This window comes from Amborella trichopoda, chromosome 11 (genome assembly GCF_054954075.1).
Source record: "Amborella trichopoda isolate Santa Cruz 75 chromosome 11, AtrichopodaSantaCruz75HAP2 v2.0, whole genome shotgun sequence".
In the NCBI taxonomy this organism is placed as follows: domain Eukaryota; kingdom Viridiplantae; phylum Streptophyta; class Magnoliopsida; order Amborellales; family Amborellaceae; genus Amborella; species Amborella trichopoda.
The window spans coordinates 34,689,409-34,698,969 of record NC_142346.1 but is presented as its reverse complement, the minus strand read 5'-3'; the positions used below and the strand labels follow the sequence as shown (position 1 = coordinate 34,698,969).

The 9,561-nt window shown below is 34.6% G+C and overlaps 1 long non-coding RNA gene across 2 annotated transcripts; it reads left to right on the top strand.

The window, feature by feature from the left end:
• The first annotated feature begins 3,135 nt into the window (after window positions 1-3,135).
• LOC148779875 (uncharacterized) lies at window positions 3,136-5,215 on the top strand. 2 transcript variants are annotated; one of them, XR_016045109.1, is made up of 2 exons: window positions 3,136-4,388; window positions 4,948-5,215. It is a non-coding gene; the product is annotated as an uncharacterized LOC148779875 (long non-coding RNA). The 2 variants fall into 2 exon arrangements; XR_016045110.1 differs by having other exon boundaries at window positions 3,165-3,372.
• Window positions 5,216-9,561: the final 4,346 nt, after the last annotated feature.

Below are 9,561 nucleotides of genomic sequence, written 5' to 3'. Positions count from 1 at the left end.
TTGATTATTTAGATCCTAGGCTATAATCTTTTCCCTTTAAAAATAGACATGGTTTCTATGAGTCCATGTAGAAATGAGTCACCTCTTAAAAATTTATTTTTGAGATGGATTTCATAATTTAATTTTTAAGTACATGTAATCTCTAACATGGAGATCATGAATATGAAAAAATAAATAAATTTTAAAAATTAAACTGTTAAGAAAACATTTGGATCATTAGTTTCAATTATTTTTAGATGGACCATTTGCATCCATTTTTATGATGGAAGCTTTATACCTCGGGGACCACAAATGTAGAAATACGGTCCCTGCCGTATGAAACAATTTTCCTTTAAAAATGTTTCGGTTTGCATAAAGTTGCAACCATAAATAATCAAAGTAAGGCACCTTCAAACTTTGTCATAAGATACAATTTTGGTGTCGAAATCTTAATATGGCGCTAGATTATATTTTTATCCCCAATTATAGAATTTTAAACTCCAAATGTGGTTCAAATAAAGCAAATCTATCAATTCATAAAATTCTTGAAAATAGACGGTCTAGATAATGTGTTTTAAGATGTATTGCTTTGGGATCTGCAACCATTCTTTTCTCCATAGTCATACTTCTCAATATCAAGATGAACGATTAGATGCTTTCCCAACATCAAAGCGACTTTTTCAAGGGATTTTTTATGCACACCTTAATTCTACAATTTAAAGTATCAAGTTTGTGTAAATTTTTTCCGTTAAAAATGGGGAAAATCAAACAATTAGCAAATCGAGTATTCTTTAGGTATGATTTTGACCTAATCTTAACTTTGTCGTGATACTTCCTTAAGAAGCCTTATTTACTTATTCAAAATTTTCATGACAGAAATTATATTTGGACTAGGGTATTAAACTCAAATAAATTTGGTGTTTAAAGGTTTGGTACGCTTTAAAGTACTAGAGATACAAATCTAATTATGATTGCCTTAGTCTAGCTTTTGATTCGAATTACATATTAACCTTGATTTGCCCATTACGAGACTCTCCAGTAAATTTGAAACATTGTGAGCCCCTCCAGTGATTCTACTTCTTATATTGTTATGCTTTAGTAGATACATTACAACCCCACATAACATGTGTTGCTTACTTTGTTCGACATTTCATGGTGCATGAGACCTTATTCATTTCTCATAATACATCATTGACAAATATACCCCTATTCATACCCCATATTTTACAAACTTTGAGGTTCGAAGATATGTAAGCACATTCCAAAATGACAATAAAATTCAAAACTTGACAGAAGAGTAGAATAGAAATACAACATCCTTTTCCCACAAGTCAATCCTGTTGGAAGACGCCACATTCTTCTAGAATGTCATGTCAGATAAAGAAATGATGCAACACACATCTTACATGAGATTGAAAGTGGACGACGTGAACTAACACAATAAATATAGTTTAAAATTTTTATTTGAAATGTTAGCAAGAACACTTACATATATCCATTAATTATAATTAAAACTCAAATAAATAAACAAAAACAAGATTTGGATTTTCACTTGCTGCAACTTTTCGAAACTTCTTCATTTAATAAGCAAAATTACATGACTAGAGATTGGGGACAAGGAAAGAACAAGAGAACGTAAAACAAAATAGCGTGCTAAAAGATTACCTCTAATTCACTTTATACACCCCACCTATGGTAGTTTTGAATGAGATTAATATAATTCGGGTTTTAGGCTTTGTGTAGCTCTTCTTGGTGGAGTGAATAAGATGAACTAGTCAGGATCTGCTCTTACTCCTTTGTTTAAGGGACGAAGTAATAAGTTATGGTGAAAATCTTTACCAATAGTACACATGATCTTGCTCTTCGATATTCTTAGCAAATGAGAAACTTAGTTAAACCCTTTATCTTAGAATGTGAGAGCATGTGAATAAAACATGGGCCTCTCTTGATCATTACTATGTGGAGGCGCTGGCCCCTTGCTAGCATACTAGGGGCATGCCCCTCTGTTTTTATTTCTTTGCCTTTTGAGATAGAGAGAGATGAGAGTAGAGAGAGAAGGTGACGTGCCACCTTAGGAGAGAGAGAGATATGTGTAACTTGGGGGTAAAGAATGGACCCCTCTAATATGGTATATATATAACTCAGAGTCCAGGATTTTATGAATTAGGATTAGTTATCATTATAGAGAATCAATATTGACTATGAACCATAGGTGCATTATATAGAATCAATATTGATTATGGACCATAGGTGCATTATAGCGAATCAATATTGACTATGGACTATAGGTGGCCTATAGGGTAAGAGATATTTCTATACAATCATTAGATTAGTCATCATGATCTAATGAAAGGTACTAGAACTTTGATTTAAAAAAAAAAAATAAACAAAATACAAGCCAATACACTTGAAAATATTATAATAATTTCTCCTATGTTGGGCATATGGACAAGAAAATAAAGGTTCTTATGGAGCATCTTGAAGGATTTTGTTGGGTTGGATCTGATGGGTCTAAGCGTGCCCAAGTACCACCTTGGAAGAGCCTCCTTAGACGGCTAAACTTGAGTTGGAAAAGGTTGATTCAAGTGGGCTCGAGCAGGTTCGGTTAGGCTAGGCTTAAGTGGGCTCGGTTGGGTTTGGTTAGGACTAGGGTTTTAGTATGGTAAAGGTTTGGGTTTGTATTATGGAGTATGGTTAGGGTTTAGAGTAGGGAGTATGGTTAGGATTTGGGGCTTGGAGTGTGGAGTATGGTTAAGATTAGGATCTTGAAAACCTTGGTTAAGTGTAGAGACTTAACCGAGGTGGGTTAAGGTTGGGTTAGGCTAATTAATATGGGCTTAAACATGGGTTAGGTTTGGGTAAGGGTGTGAGCTCTTTGGCAGAAAACTTTCTCTCTCCTCTTTGTGGTTTAATTATTATGTTGTTTAATTTCAATGCATGCAAAATAGTGATGGGGAAAATAAAGATCTCCAACTTAAACATCTGTGGATGCTCATAGCTGGGGAGAATTGGGTGAAAAGAAAAAAAAAGAGAAAAATACAAAGAAATTCAGGTAAAACCAAAATAAACGAAAAATGACATGAACAATATCTAAAAATGACCATTGGATCCTTCGAGGAGGATCTTTTCCCAACCACATTATGGGGCCTTATTTTTACACTCTTTAGTGTTGGAATAGACAAACTACCACCAGGAAAATGTAGATCATGCTACCATGATTTTTGGATTTTGGGATTTTCATGCGAGTCTTCTTCAACACTCTTTGCTCAATTTCTTCAGGGATGTTGGGTTTATTGGTCATTTTTCGATGGGAACTCAAAGAGGATCTCATCACGATTGTTACACACCAAAGCGTTCGGCAAAACACCTCCAAATGTCCAAGTTACGGCTTCGGTAAGTTGTCAAAAACCCAAAATTCTGCATAGATTATAGCCCACTAGCGAGGCTCAGATAACCACCGATACAGAACCTGATCGTGACTTTTCCTATGCCATCTCAAAGGCATTCAATTCAAGATCGAAGTGCACTAGTTTTGAGCTTAAGATGATGACCGGCTGTTGAGTTATGGCCAAAGAAGTAAGCAAAGTTGCACAAACTGGGTTTTGGATAAGCATCAAAACTTGTGGACTTTTCTCTAGTAATTCTCTCAATCTGATTGACGATCACATGCAAAACCTATACCAAAATAATGTGTTTATCGAGGAGCACAACATATACAAATTTTAGCTCGATCTGATTCACTGATCATGAGATTCAAGGGTACATAATTTGCCTAATGTTTGAGGAGAGTTCCAGGATTTTTCTATTTTTGTAGTAGTTAGGAGATTTAAACCCCTTTATTTTTGGGAAGTAAGCCCTAGGAAGATATTTTTTAGGCGAAACTTGGGGTTCAGGAGTTTTTAGGCCTTATGAGTTCATTCATGCAGTCCGAAGGCCATCTGATATCAAATTTAAATTTTAATGGTTTTACAATAACCATTTCCTTATCCACCCATGTATGTGGGGGTATGATACTCCTTCATCTTTTCTTCCTCATTTCTTTCCTGCTGTGATGCCTGACTGAGCTGAAATTTCAGGGTGTCTTAGGATAATAGGACCAATCTTTGTGATTTCTCTTCGGTCAAAATGATGTCATTCGGGTGCTCTTCAAAACATGGGTCTTATTATGCACTCTATGGTGGTCAGGGTCTGGAATGGGTTGGTAGCACCATGGTTTTTTTTAGGTGAGTTCCCAGCCATAAAAAAGTAGGGCCTTGCTATTTTGGGAGCCCCCCAGTGGGCCTCAAAGGGGATTGCAAGTGCTTTTGTAACTTTCTGGGCATATCTGGTGCCTGAAAGTTGATGTTGCAACCGTGTTCTCTGTTATTCGCATGGGGGCGTGGTGTATCAAAAATGCGTGCAAACGACAAGTAAATTTCATTCTTGATTCTTATTTACTTTAGTATCTTTGTTGTTTTTTGGCATGTTACTTTAGTGTTTTATGATTGTCAAAAAAAAAATTCTTTTTCTTTTTTTTTTTTGTAAAATAAGGGATCTTGGTTGTTAATTTAGTAATATGATTGATTGTTGTAGTTGCATAGTGGTCTCAATTTGGTAACCAATATTGTGAGTTACAATGTTTCACAATTAAAGTTTGGAGCCAAACTTGTATTGCTGCTGGTTGTGAGTGGATTGGAGTGTTAACCTACACAAAGAAGAATGATAGACTAGAATATAAGCGACTACGTGATCTAATCTTTATCCATTACAATTTGAGACTACATGAGAGGTAACTTATACAAGTAATCTTTTATGAATAATACAACCTTCTTTATAATGAATACTTTGTATAATGCAGTGATACATCTGAATTTATAAATTTTAACTATACAATGTAGGCAATAAAAGTGGAAGAGGGGGCCTATCATAGATTCTATTAGCTTAGAGTATATTATAATATTGACGAGTGGGTTGTGGAGCTTCCTGCAGTCCTTGAGGGAGAAGACTTGCGTTAAGAGGATATCGAGCAGCCAAGAGATGAGGAATGGATATATGGGCCCTATGCTGAAGCTGCAATTCTCGTGGTGTTGATTGTACTGGTGGTGCTTTTGAAACCCAATGATGACTTTGAGTATATTGAAACTATGATTTTATAGTTTCCGTGCTTTTTTGTTGGGTCTTTGACTATAGCTAGTATGGAGAGTATATGGACTTATGGACCTAATGAGGTAATGGAACTTTATTATTCATATCTTGCCGTCATTTTTAGATATGGTGTATGCGCATGAGTGCTTTTGTGATGTATAAGGTTATCGATTTGTTCATGTATGGCTTTTGGTATTTTATTTGTAACTTTTCATTTGGTGATTGGTAAAATATAAAATGATGGATGTTCATATATTTATCGATTCATGTTTATGTTTAGGTATGTCAATGTTGATGGCTTGATCAAAAGTAGTAAAAATTTCATTTTTAAATATCATGATTGTGTCCAAAAATATACTCATCAGCATTATCATCATCATAGCCTTTTTTCAACTATTTGGAGCGGGCTACACGGATTGTGGTATGTCATTTTTTTCTATCAAGGGCCATACCCTCAATGAAGCCATAAGTCCCAATAACTTTTCTCGCTACTTTCAACCATGTCCTTTTGTGTGTATCCTTTCCCTTTGTGAGTTTTCTATTTTAACCAACTCGCACCTTTATCCAAAAATACTAAATTTTTCATTTATTTTCAGTTTTTTAAATTTTTAAAATTTTAATAATATATATTTATATATAAAATACATTTTGTTTATTTCAAAATTAAAAAAATCAAAATTCATTCCTCGAATCAAGCAAGGACCAAAGTGCTTCCCTCTCTAACCAATTCAAAGAAGGCTCCAAAGCGAATTTGACAATATTGTTGTCATTTGAATAAGTAAAACTCATCTAAGTAACCAAACTTGATTAAGACTAATATAGAAAAGTATGAAAGATAAGTTCTCCGTCAGGGCTTTAGAGAATTAAGTGTGTGTGTGTGAGAGAGAGAGTCCGTTGTGAGATAGATACAAGTGATGAGTTTGTCCTAGAGTTCTTGCACATAAATAACCAAAATGACTATATTTTGTTTTCTCTAAAATATTGGATATTTTAATCATCATCATCATCATTATCATAGTTTTTTCCCAATTAATTGGGGTCTATTATATGAATCCCGGTCCTCTATTCCGCTTTATTAAAGGTTGTACCCTCAGTGAGGCTATAAGTCCTCATCTTTTTTTGGACTACTTCTAACTATGTTTATGTGGGCCTATCTCTTGCCTTTTTCAATCCTTCTACTTGAACTAACTTGCATCTCCTAACAGGTGTTATACCGGATTGGTACCACACATGGCCAACTTATCTAAGTGTACTCTTCCCTATCTTATCGCCTATTGGTGCCGCACCTTAATTTTTCCGAATTGATTCATTTCGAATTCTATTCCTTCTTATCTTGCCACTCACCCATCTCAATATCCTCATCTCCACTACACTCATTCTATGGGTATATTGTTTTTTCTTTCGCCCAACATTCTAACCTATAGAGCAAAGCTGGTCTTACAGCTGTCCTATAGAACTTGTCCTTCAGCTTTGTTGGTATGTGGTCATCACATAAAGTTTCAGTTGCACATCTCCACTTCGCCCACCTAGCTCTAATTCTGTGTGTGACATCTTCCTCAATATCTCCATTTCTTAGATTATCGACCCAAGATATTGAAAGTTCTTTTGTATAGCTTGGCTGTCAATATTAACTACTTCCTCATCTCTACTCCTATTATTATTAAACTTGCATTCTATATACTCTGTCTTATTCTTGATAATTTTAAAACCTTTGAAATTTAGAACATCCTTCCAAAGTCTAACTTTGTGTTGACATTGTTTTGGGTCACATCGATCAAAACTATGTCATCTGTGAATAGTATGCACTATGGTATCGCATCCTGTAGGTGCTTAGTTAAGTTGTCCATAACTAAAACAAAGACGTACGGGCTCAATGCAGACCCTTGATGTAGATCTATTATTATTGAAGACACACTCGTCTCTTCACTAGTTGTTCGTACACTAGTTAGCGCTCCATCATACATATCTTTGGAGACTCCGTTCTTTTCCAACACCCACCAAATCAAATCTCGAAATATTTTATCATAAACTTTCTCTAGATTAATAAAGACCATATGGAGGTCTTTTCCCTTCGCCCTAAACTTCTCAATTAGTTGCTTAAGTAGGAAAATAGCTTTGGTTGTTGGCTTTCCTAGCATAAAAGTTTTTCGATATACTCGTTTCATGCATTTGTCATTGCTCAATTGTTTCATGCTTTTTTTGTTGCTCAATCACTCTTTTCCAGAGCTTCATAGTATGGATCATAAGCTTGATCCCTCGATAGTTTGTAATATTATGTATGTCTCTTTTGTTCTTATAAATAGGTACCACAATACTTTTCCTCCATTTGTTTGACATTTTATTTGTTTTCAATACCTTATTGAATAGTTTCATTAGTCAGTCAATACTAATCTCTCTCATGTACTTTCAAACCTCTGTCAAGATACCATTTGGACCTAAAATCTTTCTTATCTGCATCCTTTTAAGAGCCTCTTTCACTTCCAATATCCTGATCCTACGAATACATCTATGACCTTCACCATCATTTATACCAATATTCTCATTATATGTAGATGATATATAATTGAATGGAAATGATTTCAAAATGATAAATAGTACCCATAAATTTGTTCTCATTTTGAGATAAAAGATGTAAGAGTGGCATCTTATATCATAGGAGTAAAGTTGATCAGTTATATGAAGTCTGCAATGCTCTATTTAACTCAATAAAGATATCTTGGAAACCATTTGTAAGATGTTCAAAATGGTAAGTTGTAATACATTTTTACTGAAAAATGGGTAAAGTCATCTCAGATGGATTATCCAATAGATGGAAAAGAAAATCCTAATGTTCCCTACATAAAAGCTATTGGTAGTGTACTAGGTCAGAATTAAGATATGAAGATATGTTATAGGCCTTAATAATAGATATCAAAGTAATCCTACCATAGCCCCTTAAAAAATAGTCAACGAAAATTTAACATACATTAAGAAAACTAAACATCTTAAGTTATCTTTTCATGCAAATAGCATGAAGTTTTGGGGTACTTCATTGCTGACTTTGATGGGACTGAGGATGATAGCCAGCCCCCTTCAAGGCATGTTATCCCTTTGGAGGTATGTCTATCTCTTGGGTTAGCAGGAACCAAGGGTGCCTTGTGGTCGGCCTTTTTTAGTTGCGCTTAGTTTGAAAACTTTTGTAATGCAGTCATATGAGAATGATTTCAACACAGCCATCATGATCCAAACCTATTAGTCTTTTATACTTCTATTAGGTGAGCACTTATGTCACTTTATTTGGATGATATGATAATATTCGATGATGGTATGATTAGACAAAAATACATTGAAATATTTGAAATGAAAGACTTTGGGTTTTTACAGTACTTTCTTAACTTAGAAGCTTTATTCTCTTCATAGCTATCATTATCTCTAACTCAAATATGCCTCGAAAATTGCCTCTGAAGCTCGCCTCATGCGTGATAGTAAGAGATTTGACACTCCCATTAAGTTCCATGTAAAAGTTTGACCAATAGATGGTGAACCATTCCTTGGTCCAACACTTTACTGGTAGTTGGTTTGAAAATCGGTGTATATGGTGATTTCTCGCCTATATATTGTTTATACAGTGCATTTAGTTAGCCAATTTCTCCGTACCGATAGGTCTCTCCACTTAACTTTGGTCTTATGCATCATTTGTCAATTCAGGGATACTTTACACTAGGCTTTGTTTTTCTCTTCATTTTCCTCATTGAACTTCGGTCTACACAAACTCAAATTTAACAGAGTGATAGCAAATCAACAACAAGATTTTGCAATTTTCTTGGTGAATATCTTCTATCATGAAAAAGCAAGAAATAAAAACTTATTGCCAAATCTACAATAGAAGTTGAGTATAGGGCAATGACACATACTACTACTGAAGTTGTTTGGCATCGATGGTTGCTTGCTGACATGGTTGTTACTATTACCACCCCCATACCATTTTTTTATGATGGTAAGAGCGCCTTTTGGATTTCAAAATATCAGCAGTTCCATGAATGCAACAAGATATTGAAGTCCATTGTTCAAGAATTTTTGGCTGACACAATTTCTCTTGCATATGCTGCCTCATATGAGCAATTTGTTGACTTCTTCACTAAAATACACATTGTGCCTCAATTCTCTCGGCTTGTCTCTGAACTATCAATGATGTACCGAATCATTTCGAGTTTGAGGGTGATTGTGAATTTACTGTGAATTGTAAGGCTTTTTTGTATAATATTTTCCTTCCTTTTTTATATGGACATAATTTTTATAAGTCCATGTAGAAATGAGTCACCTCTTAAAAATCTATTTTTGAGATAGAATTTTTGACTTATTTTTTAAGGACCTGTAATCTCTAACACGGAGATTATGAATATGAATAAAGAAATAAATTTTGAAACCTAGAAATAATACTTCTATTAAGAAAAGATTTGGACCGTTAGTTTCAATTTT